The sequence below is a fragment of the Helianthus annuus genome, chromosome 16, assembly GCF_002127325.2.
Source record: "Helianthus annuus cultivar XRQ/B chromosome 16, HanXRQr2.0-SUNRISE, whole genome shotgun sequence".
NCBI lineage: Eukaryota > Viridiplantae > Streptophyta > Magnoliopsida > Asterales > Asteraceae > Helianthus > Helianthus annuus.
The window spans coordinates 160,769,433-160,786,276 of record NC_035448.2 but is presented as its reverse complement, the minus strand read 5'-3'; the positions used below and the strand labels follow the sequence as shown (position 1 = coordinate 160,786,276).

The window sequence follows — 16,844 nt, the reverse complement described above, 5'->3', positions numbered from 1 at the left end:
CATGTATGAGTGTGTTGTGATCCACTGAATGGTGTGTGAGGCCCATTGCGGAAAATCGCTCCCAAACCATATTAATTAACCGGCCTATTATTACTCAACCCAACATCATATTCACATTACAAGTTTCAATGCGGCCCACATATTATTCGTTCAATTCAACCAGCCCCTTTACCCGACTAGCTAGATAAAACCCCAAGCCCATAGAGTGAGCGACCCGGTTAAGATGTGCAGCCCAAGTTCACACGACCCAACCCAAATAGTTAAGCGGCTACCCCCTATTCCCGAGCCCATGATTTTATTAAACTCAGCAAGATAACCCAATCGTGCAGCCCATTCCAATATCAAATCATCAGCTAAAACAACCAATTATTCACGCACATGACCAAGAACCCCTATCAATTGATTATACTAATTTTTATACCAATTCAAACATAAGTTATTTTTACTAACACACATGACATCGACACAAACAAACATAACCATTGATACAGTATTGCATGCATGACCAAGAACTCAATTCAGGTTATAAAGAGATGTTACACTAACCGAAGGAGTTGATGTACCAAACAGGCTCGAGGTAAAGCTTCACAAGGGGGGGCGTCTGCCGTGAATCAGGGACGAGGAGGGAAGGGCTTCGGTTATGCGTGATCTTGAGAGTAAGAAGTGGATGTTTGTTTTGAGTTTTTAGGTTATCAATTACGTATAAATAAATAAAGGTTTTGGGGCGGCTTTGGGATTATAGTGGGCCAAGGATACTTAGGGAGTTGGGCTCATTATCCAATCTAACCAAACAACCATAAAAGGATTGGGCCGACAAACCGTACATAGACAATAATTGGGCCGGTGGGTTTGTTTTGGCGAACCAGATATATGGCCTAACCAGTTAAAGAGTGAACGAGGCTTGCTCAGACTTGCTAAAGCCCATAAGGTCCGATTGTCACCTACATCGGTTACACTTAAGTGAGTCGGGTATGTGAGGTCCAACAATTGATTTCGAGTGCACGCTGAATAAATGAATTTGTAGGGTCGCGAATTACGGGTTGTCACAGTGTGGTATCTGCAAAAAGACTGGTCATCGGTCCCATGAATGTAGGGACTTGAAGAATGTTGTTTGCTTCGGATGTGATGAAAAAGGCCACATAAAGACCAACTGTCCAAACCATACTAAAAGTATTGCTAAGCCTGGAGAGGCAAAGAAATCAAATGCCCGAGTGTTACACCCCGATATTTCGACCACGTCGCCCGGTGGGCCCGGGTGGGGAGTATCGTGACGTAGATTGGTGTCAACATAAGCAAGCACAGATAGTACAACGGAAGTTTTGGAGTTTAAAATATTATTACAAACTTAAATGTCCAAATGCTCAAAAATAATATACAGACGGTTTGTAATAAAGATCCACAGGTGGATCGAAAATATACAAAAATGAGATCAACAGACTACTCGGCTATATGCAAAGGAGTTGCAAATTCCTCTTCTAGCATTACCAGGCAACTTCCAACTTATTTACGTATCCTTGCAATCTGTAACTTAGTCTTTTGAAAATACGTCAGTTTACACTAGTAAATACAATCAACCGACTCATTTTGAAAACATTTCAAAAATGTTTTAAGTGCACAAGGCACATGTTTTTCATAAATAACTTGGGACAATTCCAAATGATCTTGTATACACTTTTACATGTCTGTCAATACATATGCGGCCCAGTACTAAACACCGAGACATGATTAACTGACACGTCACTTAAACCCACACCTCGTGTTCGGTCGTGGCCATTAGTAACTTAAATGAGTCAAGGATATCCAGGACACGTTCGCGTTAACCTCCAATGTTTAAGTTAATAGACAAAACAGATTAAAACGGGTTATAAAGATTTTGTAGTCACAATCCGACATCTGATCCCATACCCGACCAAGCGGTAATAATTTACGGTATCCAAGCCCGTATAGACAAAATAGGTTAAGAGTATTTACCTGGGCTAAAACTCGTCTTAATATGCAAGAATTATAAATAGCTTAGCCATATTCAATTTAATATTTGGTGTTGCACAAATTCCCGACGTCCCCCATGCATTGTATGCAGCCTATAACGCTACTTACCCTCTTGAGATTAGGCTAATTTACTGCAACTGAGATTCAAAATATTTTTAAATCCTTACGATCGTTTTTACCCAAAACACCGTATTCCTCTCTGTCTCTCCCCAAAAATATTTATAATCAATCATATTTCCAAAATCATGTTTTCTTCAAAAACATATCACATCATTTAAAAATCATATTTTCCACGAAAATATATATTAGATTACACAAAGGCATACTTTATTCAAAAACGTATATTTATCCTTTTAAAGGCGTGTTCTTCCCTCAAAACAATATATATAAAACAGTAAAAAAAAGGGGTTTAGTGACACTCACATATATCATACACATTTCCAAATTCATGTTTTCCATAAAAACATGTCATATCACATATTTATATACAAAAACATATAATTATCCTTTTTAAAAGCGTGTTCTTCCCCCAAAACAATATATAAAACAGTAAAAGAGGGGTTTAGTGACATTCACCTTTGAGTGTGTGTATATTATTGCAATCCCTCATATTTAATCTACATGTCCTAATTTAAATAGAAATGATTTAATAACCAATTATTCAATTAACATCTAAGTTTCTTAAACATTTAGAATTTTCACATAACTCTCTGAGATTTTCTCAAAAAGTCTTTGTTTTGATAATGTTGGCATATATATATATATGTATATATATATATTAAGATTTTCGTGATTCGAACGATTTTTTGGTGACCCTTAAAATGTTTTATTCATTATTACGTCCAATTATATACAATATATCTATGATTTGCACTTCATAATATGTTTATGTGTGTGTATGTATATATATATATATATATAGAGTAGGAGTTGGGTGGAAAGTCTATTTTTCCTAGAAAGTCTGGGAAGGAATAAGAATTGGACATGTGTCATTGAGGGATTTTAAGTAGAAGGGCTATCATGTAATTTCACATTTTAATTTTATTTTTGGAATGTATCTTCATTAACTAAAATTTGCATGATATCTAATTGTAACCGATTTTTGTCCCTGATTTTCGGAATTATTGTTGTTTTTGAATCTAAATCTCTTCCAAATATCACGAAATGTATTTATCTGGAAAACTATCAGCAGGTCTTGGTGATGTGTTTTACCAGTCAGAGAGGTTGAAGTCAGTGTGTTTTAACACACTGAAGTCAATATGTAGTCAGGTTGTGTTTTAACAGTTCTTTTGCATTTTAACACTCTGAATGTGTTTTAACACTCTGAAGTCAGAGAGGTTGAAGTCAGTGTGTTTTAACACTCTGAAGTCAATATATAATCAGGTTGTGTTTAACACTCTGAATGTGTTTTAACAGTTCTTTTGCATTTTAACATTCTTGACGCTGTGTTTTAACAGCAAGCAGATTGCTGGCCATTGTGTTTTAAGAGCAAGCAGATTTCTTGATGTTGTGTTTTAGCAGCAAGCAGATTTCTTGACGTTGTGTTTTAACAGCAAGCAGATTCCTGGAGGATTTTTGACATTGTGTTTTAACAGCAAGCAGATTTCTTGACATTTTGTTTTAACAACAAGCAGTTTTCCTTGACGCTGTGTTTTAACAACAATCAGATTGCTGGACATTGTGTTTTAACAGCATGCAGATTTCTTGACGCTGTGTTTTAACAGCAAGCAGATTTCTCGTCGCTTGGGTCGCGTTTTCTTCTCCGGTAAGCCCTGGCCCCGTTATATTTTCTTCTCAGTCTTTCAGATCTTGTTAGAACCACATCTCCGGCTAGTCATGTATTGTTTCAGGGGAGGCGGAGTGGTGGTGCCGGCCGTAGAATGGCGGTGGTGGCTCCGTCAATGGTAGAGGGTGGGGGTGTTTTAGGTAATGATAAGGATTTGTTGTTAAAGATGATGATGATTTGATGAAGGGGTGGCCGACGGCGGTTTTTGGAGGTGGGTTTAGAGAGGGAGAGAGAGAGAGAGAGAAAGAGAAAGAGGGGAAATCTTCATCCATGATTTTAGGTATATTTGGTATGATTTTAGGGGTTTCCGAATGTGGGTTGAGAGAGAGAAGGAAATTCGCTTAAAAATAGGAGTTGTGATTGATTAAAAAAACGACCATTTGACAAAATTGCCCCTACTCATTTAAAACAATCAATTAATTAAACTCAAATATTACAAGATTGCCATTGATTTAATCTCAACCCTTAAACACACCAATCGGATGGACCAAATCGCTTCCTAGACTTTCTAGGAAAAACACACTTTCCGTGCAAACCCTACTCTATATATATATATATATATATATATATATATATACATATATAGAGAGAGAGAGAAAGAGAGTAGGAGTTGGGTAGAAAGCCTTATTTTCCTAGAAAGTCTAGGAAGCAATCAGAACGTGACATGTGGCATTGAAGGATTTTAACTAAAAGGGCAATTGTGTAATTTGACATTTTATTTTAATCTTGGAATTTATATCTCATTACCTAACTATGCACGATTTTATGGTAACTAATTCTCCATGATTTGCGAATTACTACCAGATGTAAATATCAATCAAATTCTCATCCGTTCCTTTCACAATCTTGATCAACTTTATTCGTAAATCATTTTTTACGTGAGAGGTAGTTATGGCTTCAAACACAATTCTGGATTGCGGATATGGGAAATACACTTCTTTTTCTGTTTACTATTATCTGGTCTGTATCGATTTTTAGTTATGTCTGGAAACCACCAGAATGTTCTTGACGTTGTGTTTTAACAGCAAGCAGATTCATACATTTGTGTTTTAGCATTCAGATTCATACAGTTGTGTTTTAACAGCAAGCAGATTCATACAGTTGTGTTTTAGCATTCAGATTCATACAGTTGTGTTTTAACAGCAAGCAGATTCATAAAGTTGTGTTTTAACAGCAAGCGGATTCATACAATTGTGTTTTAGCAGCAAGCAGATTCATACAGTTGTGTTTTAGCACTCAGATTCATCCAGTTGTGTTTTAACAGCAAGCAGATTCATACAGTTGTGTTTTAGCATTCAGATTCATACAGTTGTGTTTTAACAATAAGCAGATTCATACGCTGTGTTTTACCATCCCTGCTGGTAATACTGGAGGATTTATTGACGTTGTGTTTTAACAGCAAGCAGATTAATACGATGTGTTTTCTTCATGAAGGATAGAAGGAAGAGAGAGAGAGAGAGAGAGAGAGAGAAAATCGCAAGAAATGTGGGGTGGTTATGGAATGACAATTATTTCCATATCTAAAACAAGCTAAATGACATATCTACCCCTGATTAATTAAATAATCCTATTTTTAAGAAACACATATTACCAAAATTCCACCAAGATGATCTCAACCATTAAACACACCCATTGGATGGCCCAGATCGCTTCCTAGACTTTCTAGGAAAAACACACTTTCTGTAGGATCCCCACTCTCTCTATATATATATGGACATATTCGCCATATATCATAATTCACGTATTTCATCAATTTATGCATTTTATCATTCTCAAAGCATTCAAACACCAAATAACTCATCAAGTTAACCTAGGCATTATTTTCATGCTCGACACATAATTATACACATAACATGACTTTTAATGTAGTTTACCGTTTTAATTGCACAAACGCATAAGCATGGTATTAATTCCTATTATCATGTCTACACTTAACATATCACATTACTCATAATCATATTCACATATCACTTTGTCAAACATAAAGTTCACCCGTGAACAATCTGTTTTCGCGTACATTGAAATATGTGTATTTTAACGTTTTCGGTAATGTTTTTGGGCGTCGAAAGTCACGTATGACTAACAAAACACCAAAGTTACTTAATATTAGTTAAAATACTTGTATTTATCGTAAAAATATCAGTTTACAATCTATTTTAAAACAGTTTTGTAAAAAATCACTTTAAAAGCCGATTTTACCGTTTTTAACGCATAGTCTTAACCGAACTTTACCGAAACCATCCCAAGTCGTCATGACTTCATATTTTAACACAACACATATCCGATCCGAAATATCCGATCCGAACTTTAACAAACTTGTATCATACATGGTTCTAGGGGTGTTCAAAACTATTCGTATCCAAAAATCCGATCCGAAATATCTAAAAATTCGGATATCCGAATTTTTCGGATTCAGATAGTGATTTTAAATTTTTTCGGATATCCAAAATATCCGAAACTTTAATTTTTTCTTCCGGATCTCCGAATATCCGAAAATATCCTAAGTATCCGAAAATATCCAAAATATCCGAAATATCAAAAAAATATCTGAAAGCTATATTCAGATATCCGAAACTATATGAAATATCCGGTTCTGAATATGAAAAAATAATAAAAATTAAAAATTAAATAAAAAGTTTGATTTTCGGATATCCGATTCACTATCCGATCGGATATCCGAAAATTCGGATATCCGAAAATTCGGATGTCTGAATTTTCGGATATTCGGTTTTGAACACCCCTACATGGTTCTTCATAACTTGATCAAGATTTGAAAATGGTGATGAATAGAGGGGTGTTGGCCCGAGAGTAAGAAAGAGAGAGGAAGAGATGAAAAGTTTTGTGTCTTGGAAACTTGTTTAATGTTGAGTGTAGGGATTTTTGCAATGATTGTGTTTTCTATCTTTCCAACACATGGCACAAAAAAAATATGATGGACACTATAAGGAGCCACCACTTAGACATGCACACACACATACATATAAATGTGCATATATATATATATATACATATATACGTATTCATGCAAAAACAGATATTTAATTGACTACCGGGTATTTTATTTCGCGTTTTAATTGCGTTTTAAGGCGTTTAAAATTATTTTTATCATTTTAAAAACTTAACTCACCATAATATTGTTGACCAGTATTTTGTTTGCCTAGACTGACTGCATTGTCTGTATTTTGTTGTGTACGCGCGGTATTGCGTAGTATGCGCTTAAATTTGCAAAACAGGGGTTTTAAGCGTTTTATTTATTTTTTCTTCACGAATATGATTAAAAATAGAATTTTAATCATCACGAATATTTTTAGGATTTTAACATTATCCGAGCGGTCGCCGACGTTCGTTTCGCATTTTGTTCTTTACGCGATAAGGGTTTATCTTATTATTGCCAATATAATTTTCAACTAAGTTTGGATTTACCAACACTTCAAATACTATATATTAACATCATATTTAATAATTTATTGCCTAGTATGGTGCAGGCTTAAAATAGTTGGGTGTCACACGTCGCACACGCCTTATACTATATACGAATATTCTATATTCTAATTCTTAATCCTATATATACTTAAGGTCTTTGATCACACTATTTTCTTTAATGCATTTCAATTACTCTTCGATTTTATTTATTCTTGGATTTTGGATTTCAATTAGTATTTCATTCTCGTCAAAGTGTGTTTTAAGATACCTAAAAGTTAAGAACTTTTTTTAGTTTAGTGCATAAAGTACAACCCTAAAACGAGTGTAAAGTAGTCTTTCAAACACTAATTACATTTATATCCCTCATCTTTATTACACTTTAATCCCTCGTCTCTAACAAAATTCTGATTAATTAATTATTAGTTACACTTTATCCATTATGAAAACTAACTACCCCATGATTTTTAAACGACAAAAACTTTTTCATACATTAATATTTAAAAAACTACACCATAAAAACGAACGTTTTATTCTCTTTAATTTGAGTATATCATTGCTATAACTGGTATGTTCGTAGTTAACAGTGTTTAGGGGTGAGCAATAGCCAAAACCAAACCGAAATCAACAAAAAACTGGATTAACTATAACCGAAAACCAAATTAACCAAAAGAACTTAGTTTTTTTTTTATCCCCGTTTAACGAAAATTAACCAAACAAAACCATTCATATTTTCGTATATTTATAGCTTTTATGCCTCAAATTCATGTATTTCATATTGTATACCTTCATTTCATTTATTCATATTTCCATTTCAAGTATGTTTAGATTCATTTCATGTATTTAACCTCAATTTCATATGTATTTTTAAGCAAAATTTTTAGCTCAAGTTTGGCTTTGGCTACTAACCGAAATTAAACAAACCAAAGAAAATATTGTTAATCTAACCAAATAAACTGAACTGATTAACCAAAAAGATATTGGTTAATAAAATAAAGTAACTTATATCTTCGATTTTGGCTTACCACACACACCTTGATATTGTTTGTGTTTCCACTACTTCCCGGTTGCTCGTGAGAGTATTTATTTATGAGTTAAATGCCTGGTTGATCCCTGTGGTTTGTAAAAATTACAGACTTGGTCCTAGTGGTTTAATAATTACAAAGTTGGTCCTAGTGATTATATTTTTTGCACTCGTATGGTCCTTATCACTAAGATTAGTTAAGTTTCTCAGTTAAATCGATGTAAAATTACCAAACTACCCTTAAAATATAAATAAGTTAATAAATACCAATAAATATATTATATTATATAAAAAGTAAAGACATAAATCAATCTCTCTCTCTCTCTCTCTCTCTCTCTCTCTTCCCAATATCTCTATCTCCTTCTTAGTTCTCTTTTCTCAAACAACCACCACCACCACCATCTCACCTTCACCTCCACCACCAGACACCCACTACCACCACCGTCTTACTTCCAACACCAAAACACCCACCCGTTCTGAAACCCACCATCACCATCTCTATTCAACAGTATCATCACAAGACTAACTTTTAAATTGAATTCAACAACATCATCCCTAAATCTCTATTCAACAGCATCTGAAACAGTTTGCGGTATTGTTTGGTGTTTTGATTTGGGTGTTAGGGTTTACTGTTTTTTATATGGTTGTTTTTTCTTTTGGTGAACTGTTCATTTGGATGGTTTAAGGGGTTTATAGTAGTTGCTTTGATGATATAAAGATTGATTGTAGTTTGTAGATATATGTGATTTGCTGGTGTTTGGATATGCATTTTGTGCTAATCAGTTTTATGGTGATGTTTGTTCATTAGATGCAGATTGTTTATTTGGTGTTTAGTGGTGAAGGGGAGATGGTGGAGGTGGGTGTTCAGTGATGGAGAAAGAGAGATGGTGGTGGTGGGTGTTCGGTGGTGGAGGAGAGATGGTGGTGGTGTTGGGTGTTCAATGGTGGTGGTGCTTGTAGTGGTGGGTGATGCTAGTGGTTTAAGGTAGAATAAGATATATTGTTTTATTTTTTTCCTTAATAAGTAAGGGTATTATAGTCATTTCATAAGATTTAACTGAGAAACTTAGCATAGTTTAAATATAAGGATCATAAGAGTGCAAAAATTACAACCACCCGAACCAACTTTGTAATTATTAAAGGTGGTGTTTGGGATTCCTTATTTTGGCCCTCCTTTTGACTTATTAACTTTTATAAGTAAATAAGTTAGTTTCATAGTGTTTGGGAAACCCATAAGTCCTTTTACAATAACTTATAGCTTGTGTTGTAAAAAGCCAATTTTGAGAAGTTAGGATTTGTAACTTCTCAATATGAAAAAGGATTTTTGGAGAAATATTACCATAAAACCCTTGTTGCCGCCTCCAACATCAATCTGCCAGCAAATTTTTAACTTCTCAATCTGCCAACGACATTCTCGGGGGTTTTTCTGTTGGATTCAAACATCAATTTGCCACTGTTTTCAACCGCATCCGCATATCAATCTCTGTTGTTTGCGTCGTCGATTTCTCCTACAATCTTCAGGTTTTGTTACTTACTCTTGTTTAATCCTAAATTTTCCTACTTCGTTTTTGTTTTGCTTAACTGGATTAATTTTTGTTCAAACAAATGTTGAAGAAGAGACAGAGACACTTCATTTCTATGAAAATAATGCTTTGAATTTGAAGCACAAGGTGGAGAAGATTGGGATAAACTTTGATTCCTGTACTCCAGGACAATACACTTGTAAATCAGAGGGTATTAATGATTTATGCATTAATATGCGCAAAATGCAACATATAAATTATATCAATTGTGGCATAAAACTAACCCTTTTTTAGTACTAATGTTGGAAAAAGTGTGTTTGTGTCTTCCTTTTGTATTTTCAGGATTAAATGAACTCAAATTAACAAAAGAAGCAAAAAGACAGCAAAATCTAACATAAACACAAGAAAAGGAACAAAAGTGGAATGCCCGACCCCTCAACAGCATATTCCCAAGCAAAAACTAGAAAACAGAAGACTGAACACGCCCCGTGCTCAGCACGGGGCCGTGCCCAAGAAGCAGCAGAAAAGACAAACCTTTAGAAGCTTCTATTGCCCACCACGGGGTCGTGCCCAGCGGACACGGGGGCGTGGTCAGACTCCTGCAGGCGCATTTATTGTAATTGCGAATTACAATTAATGAGGAGAGAGACAAGGATGGACACGGGGCCGTGCCCGAGCTTCTGTTCAGCCTATAAATAGGAGTGTTTGGAGCCATTTCAACTCATCCCTTGGCACACCACCTCTCTCACACTTCACCCACCACCCACCACCACCATAACACCATCATCCATTGTCCATCATAGAGTGTGTGAGTCGTCTCGGGATCCAAGATTGATCGTAAGAGTTCTTGACAATCAAAGGCCATGTTTGCCTAAGTCTCTTACATCACTTGGTGAAGACAAGTGTTTAGTGTAATACTTTTTATTTTTAATCTTTTGCACTTTTTAATTGGTTTTGTATTAATGACTTTAATTACTAGTTTCTTATGTTGAAGGTGATTCTTCCTTATCGTTTGTCTGTGCTATCTTGGCATTATTTTACTGTCTATATAAAATAAAAGATTTTCACCATTCATATCTCCACGGTCTATATGGAGGTATGTTGGCTACCTGGTAGGGGGTTAAGGGAATGGTTTGGTAAGAGTCTTGTCGTTGTTCAGCGTTTAGAGATCCTGCAAGGGACCTGGGTCAAATTTAGTAGGACCTCCTTCAATACCCAAAGGTATTGGATGGCGGGGGTCCAAACTCTTTGATCCCCTCATAAGTTAAACTACTATTAAAACTTTAATCCAGCTACTTAGGACTGTATCCATGCTGACTTAGACTACTTAGCTGAGGGTAACGTCGCCTTCAAAAGAGGGGCCTACCACATTATGCATTAATAACTTAATTAATTGTCTTTCAATAATCCGACCCTTTAGGATTGTATCCTTGCTGACTCAAACTACTGGGTTGAGGGTAACGTCGCCTTCAAAAGAGGGGCCTACTACAATAACTAAGATAATTTCTTAACAAGTGCAAAAGTGCAAAAACAATCAAAGGTTACACTAACACACGAGTCGGATCCAAGTGATTCATCTTGTCTATCTGTTTTTATTTTTATTTTATTTTCAGCATTTTAGTTAGTTTTATTTTCTTAGTTTAAAATCTTTTTCTAACATTTTTGATTTGATTAGACGTTGAGGATGAACCGGTACTAAAAGCTCTTGTGTCCTTGGACGACCTCGGTATCTTACCAACACTATACTACGTCCACGATGGGTGCACTTGCCCATATGTGTGTTTAGTGTTAGTAAATATCGTGTTTTATAAATTTAAAACTTGGCTAAAAAGTGTAAAAGGGCTTAAAATATATACCTAATATATACACACTGACACGCATCAAGTTTTTGGCGCCGTTGCCGGGGACACAAGGATTTTAAGAAAGTTAGGAATCAACGGCCTAATCATTTTTTTTATTTTTTTATTTTTTTACGATTTTCTTAATTTTTCAGCTTCTGCAGAACCAGCACGGGCCGTGCCTGGTCGGACACGGGCCGTGCCCAGCATTGGTACTGGCAGTTTTATCAAACACCCATTACCACCACCGTCTTACTTCCAACACCGAAAACCCACCAACACCAAAACACCCACCCGCTCTGAAACCCACCATCACCATCTCTATTCAACAGTATCATCACAAGACTAACTTTTAAATTGAATTCAACAACATCATCCCTAAATCTCTATTCAACAGCATCCGAAACAGTTTGCGGTATTGTTTGGTGTTTTGATTTGGGTGTTAGGGTTTACTGTTTTTATATGGTTGTTTTTTCTTTTGGTGAACTGTTCATTTGGGTGGTTTAAGGGGTTTATAGTAGCTACTTTGATGATATAAATATTGATTGTAGTTTGTAGATATATGTGATTTGCTGGTGTTTGGATATGCATTATGTGCTAATCAGTTTTATGGTGTTGTTTGTTCATTAGATAAAGATTGTTTATTTGGTGTTTAGTGGTGAAGGGGAGATAGTGGAGGTGGGTGTTCAGTGATGGAGAAAGGGAGATGGTGGTGGTGGATGTTCGGTGGTGGAGGAGAGGTGGTGGTGGTGCTGGGTGTTCAATGGTGGTGGTGCTTGTAGTGGTGGGTGATGGTAGTGGTTTAAGGTAGAAGAAGATATATTGTTTTATTTTTTCCTTACTAAGTAAGGGTATTATAGTCATTTCATAAGACTTAACTGAGAAACTTAGCATAGTTTAAAGATAAGGATCATAAGAGTGCAAAAATTACAACCACCCGAACCAACTCTGTAATTATTAAAGGTGGTGTTTGGGATTCCTTATTTTGGCCCTCCTTTTGACTTATTAACTTTTATAAGTTAGTTTGATAGTGTTTGGAAAACCCATAAGTCCTTTTACAATAACTTCTCAATATGAAAAAGGACTTTTGGAGAAATATTACCATAAAACCCTTGTTGCTGCCTCCAACATCAATCTGCCAGCAAATTTTTAACTTCTCAATCTGCCAACGACATTCTCGAGGGTTTTTCTGTTGGATTCAAACATCAACTTGCGACCGTTTTCAACCGCATCCGCATATCAATCTCCGTTCGTTGTTTGCGTCGTCGATTTCTCCTAAAATCTTCAGGTTTTGTTACTTACTCTTGTTTAATCCTAAATTTTCCTACTTCGTTTCTGTTTTGCTTAACTGGATTAATTTTTGTTCAAACAAATGTTGAAGAAGAGACAAAGACACTTCATTTCTATGAAAATAATGCTTTGAATTTGAAGCACAAGGTGGAGAAGATTGGGATAAACTTTGATTCCTGTACTCCAGGACAATACACTTGTAAATCAGAGGGTATTAATGATTTATGCATTAATATGCGCAAAATGCAACATATAAATTATATCAATTGTGGCATAAAACTAACCCTTTTTTAGTACTAATGTTGGAAAAAGTGTGTTTGTGTCTTCCTTTTGTATTTTCAGGATTAAATGAACTCAAATTAACAAAAGAAGCAAAAAGACAGCAAAATCTAACATAAACACAAGAAAAGGAACAAAAGTGGAATGCCCGACCCCTCAACAGCATATTCCCAAGCAAAAACTAGAAAACAGAAGACTGAACACGCCCCGTGCTCAGCACGGGGCCGTGCCCAAGAAGCAGCAGAAAAGACAAACCTTTAGAAGCTTCTATTGCCCACCACGGGGTCGTGCCCAGCGGACACGGGGGCGTGGTCAGACTCCTGCAGGCGCATTTATTGTAATTGCGAATTACAATTAATGAGGAGAGAGACAAGGATGGACACGGGGCCGTGCCCGAGCTTCTGTTCAGCCTATAAATAGGAGTGTTTGGAGCCATTTCAACTCATCCCTTGGCACACCACCTCTCTCACACTTCACCCACCACCCACCACCACCATAACACCATCATCCATTGTCCATCTTAGAGTGTGTGAGTCGTCTCGGGATCCAAGATTAATCGTAAGAGTTCTTGACAATCAAAGGCCATGTTTGCCTAAGTCTCTTACATCACTTGGTGAAGACAAGTGTTTAGTGTAATACTTTTTATTTTTAATCTTTTGCACTTTTTAATTGGTTTTGTATTAATGACTTTAATTACTAGTTTCTTATGTTGAACGTGATTCTTCCTCATCGTTTGTCCGTGCTGTCTTGGCATTATTTTACTGTCTATATAAAATAAAAGATTTTCACCATTCATATCTCCACGGTCTATATGGAGGTATGTTGGCTACCTTGTCGGGGGTTAAGGGAACGGTTTGGTAAGAGTCTTGTCGTTGTTCAGCGTTTAGAGATCCTGCAAGGGACCTGGGTCAAATTTAGTAGGACCTCCTTCAATACCCAAAGATATTGGATGGCGGGGGTCCAAACTCTTTGATCCCCTCATAAGTTAAACTACTATTAAAACTTTAATCCAGCTACTTAGGACTGTATCCATGCTGACTTAGACTACTTAGCTGAGGGTAACGTCTCCTTCAAAAGAGGGGCCTACCACATTATGCATTAATAACTTAATTAATTGTCTTTCAATAATCCGACCCTTTAGGATTGTATCCTTGCTAACTCAAACTACTGGGTTGAGGGTAACGTCGCCTTCAAAAGAGGGGCCTACTACAATAACTAAGATAATTTCTTAACAAGTGTTTAATGTAATACTTTTTATTTTTAATCTTTTGCACTTTTTAATTGGTTTTGTATTAATGACTTTAATTACTAGTTTCTTATGTTGAAGGTGATTCTTCCTCATCGTTTGTCCGTGCTGTCTTGGCATTATTTTACTGTCTATATAAAATAAAAGATTTTCACCATTCATATCTCCACGGTCTATATGGAGGTATGTTGGCTACCTGGTCGGGGGTTAAGGGAACGGTTTGGTAAGAGTCTTGTCGTTGTTCAGCGTTTAGAGATCCTGCAAGGGACCTGGGTCAAATTTAGTAGGACCTCCTTCAATACCCAAAGGTATTGGATGGCGGGGGTCCAAACTCTTTGATCCCCTCATAAGTTAAACTACTATTAAAACTTTAATCCAGCTACTTAGGACTGTATCCATGCTGACTTAGACTACTTAGCTGAGGGTAACGTCGCCTTCAAAAGAGGGGCCTACCACATTATGCATTAATAACTTAATTAATTGTCTTTCAATAATCCGACCCTTTAGGATTGTATCCTTGCTGACTCAAACTACTGGGTTGAGGGTAACGTCGCCTTCAAAAGAGGGGCCTACTACAATAACTAAGATAATTTCTTAACAAGTGCAAAAGTGCAAAAATAATCAAAGGTTACACTAACACACGAGTCGGATCCAAGTGATTCATCTTGTCTATCTGTTTTTATTTTTATTTTATTTTCAGCATTTTAGTTAGTTTTATTTTCTTAGTTTAAAATCTTTTTCTAACATTTTTGATTTGATTAGACGTTGAGGATGAACCGGTACTAATAGCTCTTGTGTCCTTGGACGACCTCGGTATCTTACCAACACTATACTACGTCCACGATGGGTGCACTTGCCCATATGTGTGTTTAGTGTTAGTAAATATCGTGTTTTATAAATTTAAAACTTGGCTAAAAAGTGTAAAAGGGCTTAAAATATATACCTAATATATACACACTGACATGCATCAAGTTTTTGGCGCCGTTGCCAGGGACACAAGGATTTTAAGAAAGTTAGGAATCAACGGCCTAATCATTTTTTTTATTTTTCTTTTTATTTTTTTAGGATTTTCTTAATTTTTCAGCTTCTGCAGAACTCAGCACGGGCCGTGCCTGGTCGTACACGGGCCGTGCCCAGCATTGGTACTGGTAGTTTTTATTTTCCGAGTTACAGAAGGCTGAGCACGGGGCCGTGTCGGTGCAACACGGGGCCGTGTCCAACTTTCTAGTAACAGGGATCCGGAAAACAATCACTGTAACTCCGACCACGGGCCGTGCTCACTGAGCACGGGGCCGTGGTGAACTTTCTGACCAGCATTCTTTTTTGTTTTTGTTGTAGGACTTGGAACCAGACGCCACCTCTACGTAGTGTATGAGCTCCAGTTCTAATAAAGAAATAAAAGAACCTCTAGAAGAACCCGAACGCTTTCTCATAAAAAGACTTAAAGCTAAAAACCAAGAGAAAGTTTCGGGGGAACCACTTCCAATGGCGGACCAACGTACCCTCACGGATTATCTACGACCCACCGTAGGTAATCTCGGCGCCGCTATCAATGCACCGAATGTCAAAGCCAATAACTTCGAACTTCAGCCACATTTGATACAAATGCTTCAAAACTCCGCAACCTTCTATGGGCTTGCGGACGAGGATCCCCATCTACATATTACTAATTTCTTAGAAATATGTGATACCTTTCGGATCAATGGAGCTTCAAATGACGCCATCCGCCTCCGAATGTTTCCTTTTTCACTAAAAGACCGAGCAAAAGCTTGGCTCAACGCGCTCACAGTTGGATCGGTAAACACCTGGGGTGAACTAGCCCAAAATTTTCTATATAAGTATTTCCCTCCCGCTAAAACGGCTAAATTAATGACTGGAATTAATACATATTCACAAGAGGACGGGGAATCCTTATATGAAACTTGGGAAAGGTTCAAGGAGCTATTGCGAAAGTGTCCTCATCACGGTCTTGCGATATGGCAACAAGTATCCACTTTCTATAATGGGTTGTTGCCACACACAAGACAAACACTTGACTCTAGCTCCGGGGGACTTTTAGGTAACCGCCGCCCACATGAAATTTACAATCAAATTGAGGAAATTGCTCAAAACAATTTTCAATGGCACACTCCCCAAGGTAATAAATCTATTACCCCGGGTGCCCATAAGGTTGATGAAAGCACTTCTTTACAAGCCCAAATTGAGGCCCTTTCTTCAAAAATAAAAAAAATTAGAAATGGCAAAAACGGTCTCGGTTATGGCTTGTGAAGGGTGTGGTGGGTCACATGAAAATTGGATTTGTATGAAAGAAGCAGACGATCAACCAGAATCGGTAAACTACATTGATAATTGACCTAGGCCATCAGGTCCTCCAATGGGTACCTACAACCAAGGATGGCGTAACCACCCTAACCTTGGTTGGAAAGAACCCGAAAATAGTAGTAACCAA

General features: G+C 36.7%; 1 non-coding gene across 1 annotated transcript; it reads right to left on the bottom strand.

The window, feature by feature from the left end:
* Positions 1–16,258: 16,258 nt before the first annotated feature.
* Positions 16,259–16,365, bottom strand: LOC118488633. Its single transcript, XR_004885177.1, has one exon. It is a non-coding gene; the product is annotated as a small nucleolar RNA R71 (small nucleolar RNA).
* Between the last annotated feature and the right edge of the window lie 479 nt (positions 16,366–16,844).